We start from the raw sequence: 19,775 nt of genomic DNA on the forward strand, positions 1-19,775 counted from the left end.
AAGCTTAATTGTAACATCAATTTCTTCTATCTCAGCAGGTGCAATATCATGCATAATTTCTTTGTACAAGGAATGAGGTATTGCACTAGCACTAGCACCCATATCACATGAGCCATTATAACAATGATCTCCTATTTTAACAGAAATAACAGGCATGCCTACAACAGGTCTATGCTTATTCTTAGTATCTGGTCTAGCAATTCTAGCAGCTTCATCACAGAAGTAAATAACATGCCCATCAATATTATCAGCCAAGAGATCTTTAATCATAGCAATACTAGGTTCAACTTTAATTTGCTCAGGTGGTGTAGGTGTTCTAGTATTACTCTTATAAACCACAGTTGAAGCTTTAGCATGATCTTTTATCCTAAAAGGGAAAGGTGGTTTCTCAATATAGGTAGTAGGAACAATAGGATCATTGTAAGTGATAGTCTTTTCTTCAACTTTAACAGGTGCAACTACTTTCACTCAACGGGAGGATTACATTTAAACCACTTCTCTTTAGGGAGGTCAACATGAGTTGCAAATGATTCACACAAAGAAGCTACTATCTCGGAATCAAGTCCATATTTAGTGCTAAATTCACGAAAAGCATCAGTATCCATAAAAGATTTAACACAATCAAACTTAGGTGCCATACCTGACTCCTTACCTTCGTCGAGATCCCAATCTTTAGAGTTGCATTTAATTCATTCCAATAAATTCCATCTGAATTCAATAGTCTTCATCATAAAAGAACCAGTACAAGAAGTATCGAGCATGGAGCGATTGTTGAGAGAAAGCCGAGAATAATTTTTTTGAATAATAATTTCTCTTGAGAGCTCATTATTGGGGCATGAATATAACATTGACTTAAGCCTCCCCCAAGCTTGAGCGATGCTTTCTCCTTCGCGAGGCCAAAAATTATATATATAATTACGATCATGATGAACAAGATGCATAAGATAAAACTTCTGGTGAAATTCCAATTTCAATCGGTTGTAGTTCCGTGATCCCATATCATCACATGGCCTATACCATGTCAATGCCTCTCCCTTCAAAGATAAAGGGAATACCTTCTTCTTGATAACATCGTCGGGCATACCTGCAAGCTTAAATAATACACAAACTTCATCCACATAGATTAGGTGTAAATCGGGATGCAATGTTCCATGTCCTGTAAAGGGATTAGCTAGCAGTTTCTCTATCATACCCGAAGGAATTTCAAAGTAAACATTTTTAGTAGGTTCAGTAGGTTGTGGATCAACTCTTTGCTCTACTAGTCGGGGTGAAGATACCCCGAACAAGCCCCTCAAAGGATTATGTTCCATAGTAACAAGTGACAATAAATTTCAGCACACTATATAAAATTTTCCTTACCAAGTTCCACTTACCAAAGGTGCTTCACTCCCCGGCAACGGCGCCAGAAAAGAGTCTTGATGACCCACAAGTATAGGGTATCTATCGTAGTCCCTTCGATAAGTAAGAGTGTGGAACACAACGAGGAGCAGAAGGAAATGACAAGCAGTTTTCAGTAAGGTATTCTCTGCAAGCACTGAAATTATCGGTAACAGATAGTTTTGTGATAAGGTAATTTGTAATAGGTAACAAGTAATGAAAGTAAATAAGGTGCAGCAAGATGGACCAATCCTTTTTGTAGCAAAGGACAAGCCTGGACAAAGTCTTATATGAAGGAAAACGCTCCGAGGACACATGGGAATTATCGTCAAGCTAGTTTTCATCACGCTCATATGATTTGCATTCGTTACTTTGATAATTTGATATGCGGGTGGACCGGTGCTTGGGTACTGTCCTTTCTTGGACAAGCATCCCACTTATGATTAACCCCTATTGCAAGCATCCGCAACTACAAAAGAAGTATTAAGGTAAACCTAACCATAGCATGAAACATATGGATCCAAATCAGCCCCTTACGAAGCAACTCATAAACTAGGGTTTAAGCTTCTGTCACTCTACCAACCCATCATCTACTTATTACTTCCCAATGCCTTCCTCTAGGCCCAAACAATGGTGAAGTTTCATGTAGTCGACGTTCACATAACACCACTAGAGTTGAGACAACATACATCTAATCAAAATATCGAACGAATACCAAATTCACATGACTACTTATAGCAAGACTTCTCCCATGTCCTCAGGAAAAAACCTAACTACTCATAAATCATATTCATCTTCATAATCAGAGGGGTATTAATGTGCATAAAGGATCTGAACATATGATCTTCCACCGAATAAACCAACTAGCATCAACTACAAGGAGTAATCAACACTACTAGTGACCCACATGTACCAATCCGAGGTTTTGAGACAAAGATTGGATACAAGAGATGAACTAGGGTTTGAGAGGAGATGGTGCTGGTGAGGATGTTGATGGAGATTGCCCCCTCCTGATGAGAGGATCGATGGTGATGATTTCCCCCTCCTGGAGGGAAGTTTCCCAGGTAGAACAGCTCCGCCGGAGCCCTAGATTGGTTCTGCCTCGTGGCGGCGGCGTTTCATATGATTTTTTTCAGGGTAAAAGACTTCATATAGCAGAAGATGGTCACCGAAGGCCTGCCAGGGGGACCACGAGGCAGGGGGGTGCACCTAGGGGGGTAGGGCGCGCCCCCACCCTCGTGGCTAGGTTGTGGGCCCCCTCTGGTACTTTCTTCGCCCAGTATTTTTATTAATTCCAAAAGTAACTTCCGTGGAGTTTCAGGACTTTTGGAGTTGTGCAGAATAGGTCTCTAATATTTTCTCCTTTTCTAGCCCAGAATTCCATCTGCCGGCATTCTCCCTCTTCATGTAAACCTTGTAAAATAAGAGAGAATAGGCATAAGTATTTTGACATAACGTGAAATAACAGTCCATGATGCAATAAATATCGATATAAAAGCATGATGCAAAATGGACGTATCAAGGAAGAGCGGATTGATCACCCGTGCCCACCTTCTAATGAGAGTAACTCTTCAACTCATACATTGTTTAATTTCACTTCGTGCTTACCGAATGATGCTTGCTATGATGATTGTTATGATCCCGTTGATTCTCTTGAAACACCCCTTTTTAATGATGCTTGCTATGCTTGTGGCCATGATGCCAATATGAATGATGCTTATGGAGATGAACTTGCTATAGTTCCTTATGTTTAACATGAAATTGTTGCTATTGCACCCACACATAATAGTCCTATTATCCTTTTGAATTCTCCAAACTACACTATATCGGAGAAGTTTGCTCTTATTAAGGATTATATTGAAGGGTTGCATTTTACCGTTGCACAAGATGATTTTGATAGATATATTATGCATGTGCTTGCTGCTCCAACTTGAAATTATTATGAGAGAGGAACTACATCTCCGCCTCTTTATGTTTCCAACATGATAGAATTGCAAGAAACTGCTTATACTATGCATTGGCCTTTACTTGGTGTGCATGAATTGTTCTTTTATGACATGCCGATGCATAGGAAGAGAGTTAGACTTCATTGTTTCATGATATATGTTACTTTGTGCTCACTACTAAATCACAAATCATTGTTAATTAAAATTGGCTTTTATATACCTTGGGATCCGGGTGGATCCATTACTTGAGCACTATATGCTTAATGGATTTAAAGAAAGAGGTGCCAGGGAGACAACCCGAAGTTTTAGAGAGTCATTTATTTTTGCTGTGTGCTTTCGTAAAGTTTAAAAACAAAAAATAAAGCGGGGAACGCAAAACTTTTTCAAAAAGGAAAGCAAAAGTGAGAAAGACGAGCATTGTTAAAGTGGGAGCTAGCCTTGAACTTTGTTCATGCTCACGGAAACTTTGTGAATCTTGATTACAGAAACTTTTCAACAAAAATAATTTTCCCCTTGTACAATTCCATTATATAATAAAAATAATGTGCCAAGGTTTGCCTTTAGGATGTTTACAATGCTTGTTGGTTTGTGCAGTGCAGGACAGAAACTTTGGCTGTAATGCGCGATTTTACATTTTTACTGGAACGTCAAACGGTTCTGAAACTTTTTGCACTGTATTTCTATACAAATTGTTTATTTTTCCTAATTTTGGAAGAATTGTTGGAGTACCAGAACTATGGTGAATGTTCAGATTACTACAGACTGTCCTCTTTAAGACAGATTCTGTTTTTGATGCATAGTTTGCTTGTTTTGACGAAACTATCAATTTCTATCAGTGGATTAAGCCATGGAAAAGTTATATTACAGTAGCTACAATGAAAAAACAAAATACGAAATGGTTTGCAATAGTACCTAGAGTAGTGATTTGTTTTATTATACTAACGGATCTTACCGAGCTTTCTGTTGAGTTTTGTGTGGATGAAGTGTTCGAAGATCGAGGAGGTCTCGATGTGAGGAGAAGGAGGAGAGGCAAGAGCTCAAGCTTGGGGATGCCCAAGGCACCCCAAGTAAATATTCAAGGAGACTCAAGCGTCTAAGCTTGGGGATGCCCTGGAAGGCATCCCATCTTTATTCAACAAGTATCGGTATGTTTTCGAATTCGTTTCATTCATGTGATATGTGCAAATCTTGGAGCGTCTTTTGCGTTTTGTTTTCACTTTTCTTTTATGCACCATGCTGGTATGAGATAGTCCTTGGTTGATTTATAGAATGCTCATTGTACCTCACTTAAATCTTTTGAGTATAGCTTTATAGAATGCTTCAGGTGCTTCACTTATATTACCGCATAGACAGTAGCCCCTGATGCTCAGTTTGGTGTTCGGAAAGAAAAGCCGAACTGAGGATCTAAAAAGATATACGCAGGTGTCTAACATAAGCATGTCAATATGGGAATGCAGGCTGCGCTGCTGACCTCTGCCGCACTAACTGCGGAGGTCAATGCATTGAAGCAGAAACTCGAGCGGTCCGAGAACGAGCTCGGCCTTGCCAAGAAGTAGTTCGAGGACAAGGAAGGTAAGTAATACCTTATGGAAGTATATAAAAGAAGCGGTTGCAAAAAATAACAGGAATAACGTGAGAATTGCAGGGGCCAAGAACGAGGTGGCAACCCTGAAGGAAGCGGTGTCCAAGGCCGAAAGCAATGCGGCCGCGGAACGCACCGAGCGAGAGAAGCAGGAGGCGCAGGTGGCGGAGGTGCGACAAGAGCTCCAGGCTCTCGTGGAAAAACACGAGAGTTTGGAGCGTGACTCAAAGACTCGAGAGTCCGAGCTCGCCTCGGCTCTTGAGAGCGCCAAAGCCGCTAAGGCCGAAGCCCAAAAAGCCCTCCAGGAAATTGAGGCAATAAAGAAGATAGAGACGGGTAAGGCATTCTTCACGCAAAGCAAGCACGTGAAAGTGAATTATTTGTTACTTACCCGAATCCGGAGCTCTCCAGGAGCATTCGCAGATCCGCCCCGCAGTGTGTCCGACGCTGCCGCATTCTACCGGGCCGAGGAGGGGAGCTCGACGGAGATGGTGTTCTGGTCTTAGTATGCTGAGGCCGGACACCCGGTGCCCTTGAGCGACCAGCTGAAGTGGCTGGTCGAGGTCTATAAGCTGGCCGAACAGGCCATGAAGGGCCTCATAGTTTGGTTGTTGCCGAGGGAGGCCATGCCTGGGAGCTACTTTGGGCTGGTGAGGCGGCTGGTGGACGCCTGTCCATGGATTGAAGTTGTCAAGCACTCCGTCTGCATCGAGGGTGCCCGTAGGGCCCTTGCCCGTGCTAAAGTGCACTCGGGCAAGATGGATGCTGAGAAGCTTGTGACGGAAGCTCCACCGCCGGGCAGGGAGTATCGCACGCCCGAGATGTATTATCAGGGCGTCCTGAAGGGTGCCCGCCTTATAATGGGTGAATGCTCCAAAGATGTAATTTTTGAGTAAACTCGCATTTGTTATCCTGTACGCTTGAAAACTTGTTCATATGCGCTAAGCAACGCTTGTGAATTTAAAATATTACCTTCTGTGCGTCCGTTTATTAAATTTGAGAGATGGAGAGTCGTCGGCTTCTGCCCCCATGCCACGGGTGCTGGGGTGTTCGGGATAAACTTGAGCGCTCTTTTTCCCATTCTTGGGTCCTTCGAGGGAGGCGCTCAACACAACGAACAAGGCAACCGGACTATAATGCTTGAACAATCCCACTTAGCCATAGAATTCTATAATTTTAAATTTCGGTGAAGCCCCTAGTATTTGGAAGACCAAATTCGGGGTGCTATCCATGCCTGGGCCGGACAAAGCCAACTCCTCACTCTAAGCAGCATAAGTCTTTAGGGACTCGAAAAACCTCTCGAACAGCGATCGGCTCTCGCCCTATCATGACGGTCAATTTTAGCCTTCTCCACTGAGGTGCTCAACCCAGCTCAACCGGGGCAGAATCGCAGTGGTTCTCCCAGCGCTACCTTAGCCGATATAACGGAACGTAAGGTACCAAAACATGGGAGCCGGGCAAACCCAACTATTGACCCAAGACATGATTCAGAGCCGATGCATATAATGCTATAAGTTCGGGGTGCCGCTGTCGGTGTACTAGAGTAGGGGTACCCTAGTATCCCGAACTTGTGCACGGGCAGTTGCAGCGCCCCGCGGCAAGGCTTGCCGGGCGACCGCCAAGGTCCTCCGTGGTTCCCTTGGAGCCATTCAAGAACAAAGTATTTAAGCTCAGGAGACAAGGCCCCGACAAGAGGAGCTTGCTGGGAAGGCCAAGCAAGGCATCCCAAGGAACTTGCCGCGACGCGCCACGCGTCCCGGCAAGGCAACAAGGCCCCGACAAGAGGAGCTTGCCGGGAAGACCAACCAAGGCATCTCGAGGCCTGGTGAGCGACAAGCTTCCGGACCCGACAAGACAACAGCCGCGGCAAGGCGCTTGCCGCGGCAGGCGGCCACCCTGTACCCACGCTCCAGCACATCCACCAACGTGTCGCTCTGGGGGCCTTTCCAGGCGCGCGTGGCGGAAGGCTGTGCAGCCAGCGGTGCGCAGTGGCATGCGGAGCTGACAAGACTGCCATCGTGGCGAGCGGTGGCGTCCTTGACGGTACCTTTCTGCACTGTTTGGGCGACACAGACGGGCATTTAATGCCCTTGTCCCCTGCTGTCAGGGTTAGGTAGGATGCACTGTACAGGTAGCTGTACCAACCACCTCTCTTTTTACACTTTTACCCTTCTCTGCTTTGCCACCTATCGTGACCCCTTTGGCGTATAAAAGGAGGCCCATGCGCAACGTAGAGGGGGTTCGACTCCTTCGTAAGCCAGAAAACACTTAGCTCTCTCGAGCAAGAACAAAATACAATCAGACAAGCAGTAGTAGGAGTATTATCTCTCCGGAGAGCTCCGAAGCTGGGTAAACTGCTCGTGTGCTCCGCGTCGATCCGCTCTTCGTGCGATCTCCGCCCCCCGCCGAACCGAAAGGGGCCACGGTCCGCCGGCCCCATAGGTGTTCGCGGATCAGTTTCCCCGACATCTTTGGCACGCCAGGTAGGGGGCATCGAGATTGCGTGAACCTGATCCGGCGTTCACACGAGCTAGATCTTCATTTTCCTTCATCAACATGCCACCGAAGAAGAAGGCTTCGGAGGCAGCTGTTCCATCCACGTCGATCCCACCACCACCGGAGCAAACGGGTGGTGGGGTAGACGTCGGCGGAAGGACGGACGTCGACGAGGAAGCTCACAACGCTGCCAGGTCCAAGGGCAAGGCGGCGTAGACCTCGACGTCCGCGCTTGTTCCGCGCCCATCTCAGGAGGCGCAGGAACGACAGCGTCATGGTACTCGCAGTACTATACGTTTGTTGGGCCAAGATCAAGCTGGTGGATCCCGGGGCGCTCAAGACCAGCATGCACGCCAGCGTACCAGCACGAGCGAGACACGGTCGCCCGGACGGGATAATGCTCCTTCTAACACAGTTAGAAGTCCGAGCACATCCCGCTCCTCGCGCCGTCCGCCACTGCCACCCACCACTCCGGCAGAAGCTTTGGCGCGAGCTCAACTGCTCCTGGATTACCCTCCGACGTTGGACAAGATTGACGAATGGAGGGCCACCATTCAGAGTCTCATCGGCTACGCCAACGGCGACACCCTGCGGCAGCCGAGCGCGTCGCTGCCGCGGCAGGGTTACCAGGCGCGAGCCGGTGGCGACGAAACTGGTGGGGGTGCAACAACCATGCAATCACCACCCCGAAGGCCAAGATCGCCGACTCGCCGGATCCACATCGACAGCGACTCCACCGCATCGTCGGATCCACGAGCTTGTCGCGATCAGCACCAAGTTCTTCACGATCGACAGCAAGAAGACGCCCGTACCCGCATCGAGCGCCGAAGAGAAGTGCGACGTCAATCCGACAAGTGTGTTGGGCCCTCTGTTGACATGCATGCACCAGGGGAACCAGGCGATGTGTCGTACGCGGTAGGTTGCCCTGCGTTCACTCGTGAGCTGCGGCAAGTCTAGTGGCCCAGCACGAAGAACTTCAAGCCAGACATACCGGAGAAGTACGACGGCAAGACACATCCGTCGGAGTTCCTCAGCATCTACACCATTGCGGTGCAGGCTGCCGGGGGACGGGACGACAAGATCCTTGCCAACTACTTCCCGCTGGTGCTCAAGCCCAACGTCAAATCCTGGCTCATGCACTTGCCGGACAACTCCATATCCTCTTGGGCCGATCTATGCCATCAGTTTGTCGGCGCCTTCACAGGCGGCCACAAGCCTCATGGCCAAGAGAGTGACCTTCATCTGCTCGCCCAGAAGGAAGGAGAGCCCCTGCGCAAGTACATTCAGAGATTCAGCAGTGTACAGCACAACATCCCAGACGTCCACCCTGCCGCGGTGATCAGCGCGTTCCATCAGAACGTGCAAAACCGCAGGATGCGGGAGGAAATGTCGATGTGCAAGATCAGAGACGTCAGTGAGCTATATGCCCTGGCTGACAAGTGTGCACGTGCTGAGGAAGGGAGGAGACTCCCCGGAGAGAACATAGGAGCAGGGGGATCTGACAGTGATGATGCTGCCCCGGCAAAGAAAAACCGGCGGCGGAACAACAGGAGGAAGAAAGGAAAAGAGGTGCTAGTTGTTGAGCAGTCCGGCAACGGTGGTGGCGCCAAGAAAGCCAAAGCTGGTGACTCCGGCAAGGAGATTACCGCAGAGGCCGTGGCGGTCGCCGACAAGCAGGACGGCACCAACAAGCAGTATTGCAAGATCCACCGCACCAAGGGCCACGATCTCCAGAGCTGCAAGAAAGTCGAGCAGCTTGTTGAGCAACAGAAAGCTGAATACGAGCGGCGCGACAAGGAGAAATCCCAGGAAGGCGCTGGAGGATTAGGCAAGAAACGTCCCAGCCGAGGAGGACGTCGCGGCAAGGCCAAGCAGCGGCAAGGAGACAGACCTCCTCACGGTCACGACAAGGATGAAGATGACGACGACGATGAAGACATGGATGATGAGGGGACTGATGAGCAGGAGTTACAGAAAGCCACAGAGGTCCTGTGCGTTGACGGTGGTGCTTCTCTGCATACTTCGCACCGCCAGCTCAAGCAGTGGGTGCGGGAAGTTAATGCAGCAGAACCACCCGTTGGGTCACGCAAGCCTCTGAAATGGTCCAGCATGCCTATCATCTTTGATATTGAGGACCACCCTGATCGCATAACTGCGGTCGGGTGCTTGCCGATGTTGGTCTCACCAACTATCCGCAACCTCAAGGTCACTAAGATGTTAGTTGACGGCGGGGCCGGCTTGAACCTGATCTCCTCCGCGGTGCTCTAGAAACTCCACATCCCTGATAGCGAGCTCGAAGAGACCGGCACATTCCAAGGAATCAACCCGGGAAGGAGCAAGCTGAAGGGAAAGATCACGTTGACGGTAACATTTGGCAGTGAGTTGAACTTCAGAACTGAGAGGGTCACTTTTGACGTTGCTGATTTTCCATTACCCTACAATGGGATACTCGGCCGTCCAACACTCGCCAAGTTCATGGCAGCCTCTCACTATGCATACAATGTTCTGAAGATGCCAGGCCCGATATGTGTCATCTCTATCCCTGGCGACAAGAAGGATGCCCTTATCTGCACCGACAAGATCTACCGGGAAGCAGCAGCCGCAACAGATCGCAAATCACTTGCTGCTGAAGCTCCCGGGGGGAAGAAGAAGACCAAGTCCGGCAAGAGTTCTGATGCCCACTCCGGCAAGCGCACCTCTTCGGAGTGCTGCGCTACCGTCGAGGACGCACCATCGAGCTCCACCGGCAAGTGTAAGAAGGCAATGGCAGCTCCACCTGAGACCAAGAAGGTGTCCGCCAAGGAGGACGGCACTGGTGGTACCTTCACCATCAGTGCCACTCTCGACCCCAAATAGGAAAGCGCGCTCGTTGCTTTCCTGCGGGCGAATGTCGACGTGTTTGCGTGGCAACCGTCTGACATCCCCGGTGTTCCCAGGAAAGTAATTGAGCACCACCTTGCCGTCTATCCTCATGCGCGGCCCGTCAAGCAGAAAGTCAGGAAACAGGCAGTGGAGCGCCAAGAATTCATCGCAGAAGAAATCAAGAAGTTGGAAGCAGCAGGCCTTGTCAGAGGAGTGCTCCATCCCACGTGGTTGGCCAATCCTATTGTCGTGCGCAAGGCTAACGGAAAATGGAGGCTTTGTATCAATTTCACTGATGTCAATAAAGCTTGTCCAAAAGACCCATTTCCCTTGGCGTGCATCGATCAGATTGTCGACTCCACGGCCGGATGTGACTTGCTTTCGTTTCTTGATGCATACTCAGGATACCATCAGATCTTCATGGCAGAAGAGGATGAGGAGAAAACCGCATTCATCACCCCGTGTGGCACGTACTGTTTCATACGGATGCCTTTCGGTTTGAAGAATGCTGGTTCAACATTTGCAAGGGTAGTCCACCATGCTTTTGAGCCGCAGAAGCACAGAAATGTGGAAGCCTACATGGATGACAAAGTGGTCAAGAGCAAGGACATGGCAACCCTGATTCAAGATTTGGACGAAACATTTACAAATCTGCGCAAGATCAACCTCAAGCTCAACCCCGAGAAGTGCGTGTTTGGAGTCCCTTCCAGCAAGCTTCTCGGGTTCTTCATATCTCAGTGGGGAATTGAAGCCAATCCCGACAAGATCAAGGCCATTGAGCAGATTGAAGCACCAAAGCGCGTCAAGGATGTAGGAAGACTTGCCGGTTGTGTAGCTGCTCTCAGCAGGTTTATCTCTAGGTCTGCTGAGCGCGCCCTGCCATTTTTCAAAATTTCGAAAAAGGCAGGTCCAATGAAATGGACTCCGGAGGCGGAGGCTGCGCTACAGGACTTGAAGAGATACCTGTCCTCCACTCCAACACTTGTCGCACCTAAACCACAAGAGAAGTTGCTGCTGTATATAGCGGCAACCAATCAAGTGATTAGTGCTGCATTAGTAGCGGAGAGGGAAGCGGATGATGAGTCAGCAACCACGGCAGATGCATCCAGCGACAAGCAGGGGGCTTCGCCGACAAGCTCTGGTCCCGACAAGGATGGATCTGCGCAGGAACATAACAAGATGCAGAAGAGAATGGTGCAGCGCCCAGTTTACTTTGTCAGTTCCCTTCTGCAGGGGGCTAGATCAAGGTACTCTGGTGTGCAGAAATTGCTTTTTGGCCTTCTCATGGCCTCGAGAAAGCTGCGCCATTACTTCCAAGCACATGAGATCACAGTCATCACTCGTTTTCCGCTGAAGAGGATACTGCAAAATCCAGAAGCGACAGGCAGGATTGTCGAGTGGGCGCTGGAACTGTCAAGCTTTGGCCTCAAGTTTGAGAGTACTTCAACTATCCAAAGCAGAGCATTGGCAGAGTTCATAGCGGAGTGGACGCCGACACCAGACGAAGAAATTCCAGAAACAAGCATCCCCGTCAAGGAGGCAAGCAAAGAGTGGCTGATGTACTTTGATGGTGCCTTCTCGCTGCAAGGCGCCGGTGCGGGCATGCTGCTTGTCGCACCCACCGGAGAGCACCTCAAGTACGTAGTCCAGATGCACTTTCCCAAGGAGCAAGCAACCAACAATACTGCAGAGTATGAAGGATTGCTTGCCGGTCTCAGGATCGCAGCAGACCTTGGGATCAAGAAGCTCATTGTCAGGGGTGACTCACAGCTTGTCGTCCGCCAAGTGAACAAGAACTATCAGAGTCCATTGATGGAAGCATATGTTGATGAAGTGAGAAAGCTAGAAGAGCACTTTGACGGCCTACAGATGGAGCATGTTCCGAGAGCTCAGAATGACATTGCTGATGGCCTGTCGAAGTGTGCCGCACTAAAGTTACCTGTGGAACCAGGGATCTTTGTGCTCAAGCTGACTCAACCATACGTAACGCCATCAACTGGACAGAGCAAGAAGAGGAAGTTGATTTCTGGTGACTACTTTCCGGCAGAGCTCCCCGAAGTCGCCGCCAAGAAGGTCCCCAAGATCAACAGCAAGGATGCTGAGGAGCAGTCTGCTCCGGCAAGCGTTATGGTTTGTTCTGTCGCAGCAGACGCTCCCGACAAGCTTTGCTCCGGCAAGCTTGCCGGGGAACATCAAGCTCCGGCAGAGCCGCAGGTTCTCGCCGTAGAAGCGGGTGTTCCCGCAGCAGCAGATGTGCCTTTAGTCCTTGTTGTCGAGCCACAAGCTCCAGCATGGGCACAGCAGATTGTCCATTTCCTTCAAATAGGAGAACTTCCCGAAGGGCAAGAAGAAGCGGAAAAAGTAGCCCGACAGTCAAGTATGTACCAGTTTGTCGATAGCATACTGTATAGAAGAAGACTCAACGGTGTGAAATTGAAGTGTATTTGCCGGGAAGACGGACAAAAACTGTTGGCAGAGATACATGGAGGCATATGTGGTCACCACATTGGCGCAAGAGCACTTGCCGGCAAAGCTTTCCGGCAAGGTTTCTTTTGGCTGACAGCCCTCCAGGATGCAACTGCACAAGTAACCAAGTGTGAAGCGTGCCAGTTCCACTCCAAATAGATACACCAGCCAGCTCAAGCTCTCCAGACGATCCCTTTATCCTGGCCATTTTCGGTCTGGGGGCTCGATATCCTCGACCCCTTCCCCCGAGCTATCGGGGGCTTTGAGTACTTGTACGTTGCGATCGACAAGTTCACAAAGTGGCCGGAAGTGGAACCAGTGAGGAAGGTGATAGCACAGTCAGCAGTCAAGTTCTTCAGGTTGATTGTTTGCCGTTTCAGGATCCCTAACAGGATCATTACCGACAACGGCACACAATTCACGAGCCGCACCTTCACGCAGTACGTCCAAGATCTTGGCGCCAAGGTCTGCTTCGCTTCTGTTGCTCATCCGAGAAGCAACGGTCAAGCGGAGAGGGCAAATGCTGAAGTGCTGTGCGGGCTGAAGACCAGGACTTTCGACAGGCTATGCAAGTGCGGAAGGAACTGGATCGAGGAGCTACCTGTGGTTCTTTGGTCGATCAGGACGACGCCAAATCGAGCCACTGGCCAAACACCTTTCGCTCTAGTCTATGGAGCAGAGGCAGTTCTTCCCATGGAACTCGTATACGGGTCACCTCGAGTGCTCACTTATGATGAGCTTGAGCAAGAGCATCTGCGACAAGATGACGCGCTGCTCCTTGAGGAGGATCGTCTTCAGGCTGCTAACGAGCTGCTCGATACCAGCAAGCTTTGCGCCGCTACCATAGCCGCAAAGTTAAAGCCAGAAGCTTCGAGGAAGGCGACCTTGTTCTTCGGCGCGTTCAGTCCGCCAAGAATTCCAACAAGTTGACGCCGAAGTGGGAAGGCCCTTATCGGGTGAAACGAGTCACTAGGCCCGGCGCTGTCCGCCGTGAGACCGAAGATGGCACTCCGGTGAGCAACTCCTGGAACATTGAGCATCTTCGTAAGTTTTACCCGTAGGGCGCGGTTGCCGGAACCCATTCCGGCAACCACCTTTTGTACAAGTCTTGCCGATGTTGCATGTAATCCTTTGTACAAAGCTGGGCGCAGATCCCGTGCATAAGTAAAGCTCATGTGCTCCGCACATCTTGTCAATTTCATGCATTATATTCTTTCTTGCATGCATTATCTGACACTTTGTGCAGCACCTACCCCCGGTAAGCAATAACGAGCCGGAAGGCTCCATACCTTTATTTTCTCTTCTTTCTTTTTCTCAACAAAGGAAAGGAAGGTACCCTCGCACACAAGTTTCCCGGGGGGGGGGGGGAAGGAGAAGATAATGGTATGGACTAGGCGTCGTTTAAGGAAGTTTTTCGCCTTGCCGGGAAGCAAACGACAGAAAAGCTAAGTTGCCAAAGTTTGAGCAATCAGTTTTAAATTTTTAAGTTATCTTCCTTGAACGACCGTGCTTGGTATGGAAAACCTGTGCACGGAGGAACCAACTCGTAGCTAGTTGTGCCCTTACTTTGTTTCGAGTCCACTCAACAACTTAAGTGAGCTGCGGCTAGTTGCGACAAGGTTTCTTGTCGGAAGCGGCATCGCCAGCAGGCTGCTGATGTCCCGCACTCAGCGCTCGCGGCAAAGATGCCTGCGCCGACAAGTTCCCTAAAAGCGTAGGGTAGAAACATACAAAGCAGGGAATCTAGTAAAGGAAATAATGTAGCAATCGATACCAGAAATAGAGTTATATTACAAAATAACTTGTCGCAGCTCTAACAGATTGATCTTATAATATGGCTAGCAGCGACAAGGGGAAAGAGAAAACGGGCGGCCTAGTCTACGCGATCGCCCTCAACCCTCTTGATCTCGCACCTTGTCCCCAATGGGTGCGACAAGGGCCTTGAGCGCGTCCAGATTGGCGTCAGGCGGCAAGGACTTGAGGACATTGGTGAGGTTGAGGCCTGGATTGCGGAAGGCCACCTTCATCAGCACCTTCTGAAGAGCCCCCACGCAAATCCTGCGTGACTCGTCGGCCAGCTGCTTTGGGATCCTCTCCCGGAGTCGCTGGAGTGCCGTCGCCACGCCTTTGAAGAACAGGCTGAGCTTGGCGCTGGGTTGGAGATGCTCATCGGAGGGATACCCAAAGTCCTCCATCCCTAGCTGCGCCAGCTCCCCGTCAATGACTGCGGCGATATTCACCAGACCCTCGGTCCAGTGCTCCACAGTCTCCCTAAATGAGTTCTGGGTAACGGCGATACTCGCCAGCAGCGCCTTGTCGGCCTTGATCTTCTCCGACAAGGTCACCTCGCGCTCCCTGGCGGCGTCCAGTGTCTGAGTCAACGTGGCCAGCTTCAACTCCAGGTTTGCATTGGAATCCTTGGCGGCGCTGAGCTCCTTGCCCCTCTCAGCGAGAAGACCCTGCAGCTCACCATGGGCGGCAGCATCCTTCTCGCGCTCACGCTTGAGCGCGGCAAGCTCCTCGCTGCTCTTCCTGATATTGGCCTCCAGCTGCGCCACCTTCGCCTCCAGCTCTTTCTTGGCGGCCTCAGCAGCTGCGGCAGCGTCCTTTGCTTCCTTGAGCGCCCCGCCAATCGCTTGCTCGCGCTCGGCAAGCTCCTCTTCATGGCTGTCAAGGTTAACCTTGCGCTGTGCCAACTCTCCCTCCTGCGCAGATAGCTTCTCAGCAGCAAGCCGCTGCTGCTCTTCAACCTCAGCCTTCGCGAGGAGGAAGGCTTTCCTCTCCTCGGCGACTTGCTCCCGCTCCTCTGCCAAGCTCCGGAGAGTTTCCAGCCTAAGACCCCGGAGCTCCTCCGCGCGCTTCTCGATGTCGACTCCCGCCCTCGCGGCGAGTGCTTCTCGGGATGCCAGCTTGGTTTGTCGGGCGCGGTAGAGCGACAGCAGCTTCCGCAGTAGCCGCTCCTCCTCAGACTCGCCGCTGCTGCTGCTTGGCGCATCGACCAGCGCCAGCCCAGCGGAGGCGAGCACCTCCTCGTCAAAAGCTTCTCCTTCGACCGGCGCCCTGGAGCTTGACGCCCAGGGAAGCTTGATGAAGATACCGTCGCCGGCCTTCAAGTAGGCGCCGGGCTGGGGCTCTTCGGAGCCTGGCTCCGCGGCAGCGGCGAAGGGATCGGCGGTGGGCGCAGCGCCTGGCGCTCCTGCGGCCTCAGGGCCGTCAGTACGATCGCCCGACCCCTCGCCAGCTTCTGCGGCGGCGGCCTTGGCGGCCTCTTCGCCGGCGGGCTCATCAGCACCGGCCCCTTCTTCGTTGGTGGCGGCGTCGTTGCTGCCACGCGCGCCTTCCTCGCCGGCGTCCTCAGTCTCCATTAGCTCCGGAGCAGGTGGATCTGAAGAACGAAGAAGGGAGAAAAGTCAAGCAAAAATCCAGAAAAGGAATTCAGAAGAAGAAGAACCCAAGGGAAGATTTCAGGCAAGAAGATTACCTGTACTAGGATCCGCAATCGCGGTCTCAACCGCCGGAGGATCACTGGTGCCGTCCCTTGCCGGAGAACTGCCCCTTGCCGGAGAGTTCTCCCTTGCCGGAGAGCGCTCCCTTGCCGGGGACTCCTCCCTTGGCGGTGTAGTCGAAGCAGATGCCACTTCGGGGGCGGCTTCCGGGCCCTCCTGGTGAGGCTGTTCTGCTCCTACACAAATCAACAAGCAAGATATCAGTAGAGAAAAGAGCGCCCGTGCGCGCCCGACAGCAGGAAGTAAAACTACAAACTTACGCTGGGGGCTGCGCTGGGGGCTGCTTTAGGGAGTGGCTGCAAGGTCCGTCAAGGTGGTCTCAGACACACCCCCTCCTGACACGGTGGGATCATCCTTGATGACAATCACCGGGGCCTTGGCTCTCTTCGCCGCTCTCTGGGCCAACGTCCTGAAAAGGCATGGATTCAGATCGAAGCAAGTCAGATACAAGACAAAAGCAACAAGAATTGAAGAACTACAAGAGCACCAAAGAAACTTACTCTCCCTCTTCCTCGTCAGAGCTGAGCGTGGAGAGGTCGAAGTCCGGCTCTCCTCCAGTGCGGCGAGGCGGAGGAGAAGGTTCCCTTGCCCGCTTGGCAGGGGCGGTAGCGGTGGACCGGGAAGATCCCGCTCTAGTTGCCGCAGCAGCGTGAGGCGCTCCCGCGGCAACAGTACTTGCCGCGGTAGAGCGTGTCGCACGGCTCGGCAGCTGTTGGCTCGTTTGTCACCCCGCTACGTCCCCGGCCCTGCGGAGACGCCTTCTTGGTGCAGCTGGGGGCTCCACTTGCGGCACGGTATCTGAAGATTCGGGCCCGACAAGGTCTCCCTCGACGGGCTCGCTCGGTTTGTCTTCAGGACCGGCAAGCTCTTCCTCGCCGACAAACTCCTCGTGCTCAGCAACGCTTGCCACCTCTTCTGCCTCTGCCTCCTCTACGGTGAAACCGAACGCGCCCGCGGCAGCTGCTGCCGCAGCCTCTTCCGCCCTAGTGGCGATGTGCTACAGCTCAGCGTCAGTAGTGTCGCGGGTGAGGCTCTTCTGTTCGTCGGCGCGGACCGGCACTTCTACCAAGTCGTCGAAGAACGCTTGTACGACGTCATCCGCAGGTTCTTGCCAAGTTGGGGTGATTCCGTGCGAATCGCACAACGACATCATCGCGCGGATCCGGTCAAGCGACGAATTGTTGCACAGCGGGACGATGCTCCTCGGCAGCGTGAATGGATGTTGGGGATCTCGTTTAAACAACTCCAGGAGCATCGCATCCAGCTCCAGGACGGTGAAGTTGAAGTTGAGGCCCGGGCGCAGCCTCATGATATCCGCCGAGTTCTTGAACTCCCAGGCGGGTCTCCCCCTCTCCTGCAGGGTGGCGATGCAGCGGCAAAGGAAATCTACGCCGACAGTGCCTACAGTGAGCCCGGCAAGCCTAAGGCGAAGGATTCGGGTGACGGTAATCTTTAGCCTGTCGTCCTCCGGGGCCACATTGCTCCAATCATTACCACACACTATTGGGGCTTGGCGCAGGGCAGTGAACGGCTGCGGGTTCTCCTCGACGATCCAGCACCACTCCGCTCTCCACTCCTCCCACTTGCTGCGGAGCTCGCCCTCCAGATACGCCTCCTTCTTGCCGACTCTCGAGATCCAGGCGATCCCTCCGGCAAGCGGCTCTCCTCTCTCGACCCGAGGCATGAAGAAATGGCGGAAAAGGGCTACATTTGGGTGGACTCCGACAAAGTTTTCACACAAATGTGCGAAAACTGCCATGGTCAGGACGGCGTTAGGGGTGAAATCAAGGAGGCGGAACCCGTATGTGTTCATGACGTCGCAGAAGAAATCAGAAAAGGGCGGGCAGAGCCCGCAATAGAAGAACAATGTGAAGAACGGGTACCCGCTTGGAGCCAGTGCCGAGGCTGCAGCCAGGAGTACCCTCGTGTGCGGATGCGCACGCGTCTCCGTCGACCAGAAGAGGTAGTAGTACTCCCTCAGCTCCTGCGCACCGAGCTGAGGGGGGAAGAGGGCCCGCTCCTTCCGCAGAGCCGCGAGCCGCTGCGCCTCGGCCGACTTCACGCCCTTCCCCTTGTCGGCTTTTGGAGCCATGGCGGAGGTGGTGGGGGAGATCAGCGGCGTGGGTGATGCTGGTGGCAATGGGGGGCGGGGTGCTGCTCTTTTTCTGCTTCGAGAAGAGGAGGGGAGCGGCGGAGATTTCTGGAGTTGGAGCAACAAACGGCGAGATGGACGAACTGCCCCTGTTTCCTCTGCTTATAAAGAGGGAGGGGCGGATGTTTCGCCCTTCCGAATAAAGAAACCACGCACGATCTCTCCCACGACGCCGCATTCGACGCGTGCCCTTAGGGAGGGCGCGGTAGATACGGAGCTAGATTCGGCGTAACCCAGGCTGCGTGTGCCCGTGCCCTGTTTTGGGCCTGGCCCAACAGCGCTCGGCACCGTGTGTGGCCCAGGCCCGGGGGCTCCTATCGGTGTACTAGAGTAGGGGTACCCTAGTATCCCGAACTTGTGCACGGGCAGTTGCAGTGCCCCGCGGCAAGGCTTGCCGGGCGACCGCCAAGGTCCTCCGTGGTTCCCTTGGAGCCATTCAAGAACAAAGTATTTAAGCTCAGGAGACAAGGCCCCGGCAAGAGGAGCTTGCCGGGAAGGCCAACCAAGGCAGCCCAAGGAACTTGCCGCGATGCACCACGCGTCCCGGCAAGGCAACAAGGCCCCGGCAAGAGGAGCTTGCCAGGAAGACCAACCAAGGCATCTCGAGGCCCGGTGAGCGACAAGCTTCCGGACCCGACAAGACAACGGCCGCGGCAAGGCGCTTGCCGCGGCAGGCGGCCACCCTGTACCCACGCTCCAGCACATCCACCAACGTGTCGCTTTGGGGGCCTTTCCAGGCGCGCGTGGCGGAAGGCTGTGCAGCCAGCAGTGCGCGGTGGCATGCGGAGCTGACAAGACTGCCATCGTGGCGAGCGGTGGCGTCCCTGACGGTACCTTTCTGCACTGTTTGGGCGACATAGACGGGCATTTAATGCCCTTGTCCCCTGCCGTCAGGGTTAGGTAGGATGCACTGTACAGGTAGCTGTACCAACCACCTCTCTGTTTATAATTTTACCCTTCTCTGCGTTGCCACCTGTCGGTGACCCCTTTAGCGTATAAAAGGAGGCCCATGCGCAACGTAGAGGGGGTTCGACTCCTTCGTAAGCCAGAAAACACTTAGCTCTCTCGAGCAAGAACAGAATACAATCAGACAAGCAGCAGTAGGAGTATTATCTCTCCGGAGAGCTCCGAAGCTGGGTAAACTGCTCGTGTGCTCCGCCTCGATCCGCTCTTCATGCGATCTCCGCCCCCCGCCGAACCGAAAGGGGCCACGGTCCGCCGGCCCCATAGGTGTTCGCGGATCAGTTTCCCCGACAGCCGCACTTGTGAAAGTGTTCGGACTTATCACACCATATTTTGGGGTACTTAAGCCCCTGGTGTATTTGGCCGTACCAAAGCATACGGGTGCAACATGTCGTAAGTGAACATATATAGATAGAAAAAGGAAT

This window comes from Triticum aestivum, chromosome 1B (genome assembly GCF_018294505.1).
Source record: "Triticum aestivum cultivar Chinese Spring chromosome 1B, IWGSC CS RefSeq v2.1, whole genome shotgun sequence".
Classification (NCBI taxonomy): domain Eukaryota; kingdom Viridiplantae; phylum Streptophyta; class Magnoliopsida; order Poales; family Poaceae; genus Triticum; species Triticum aestivum.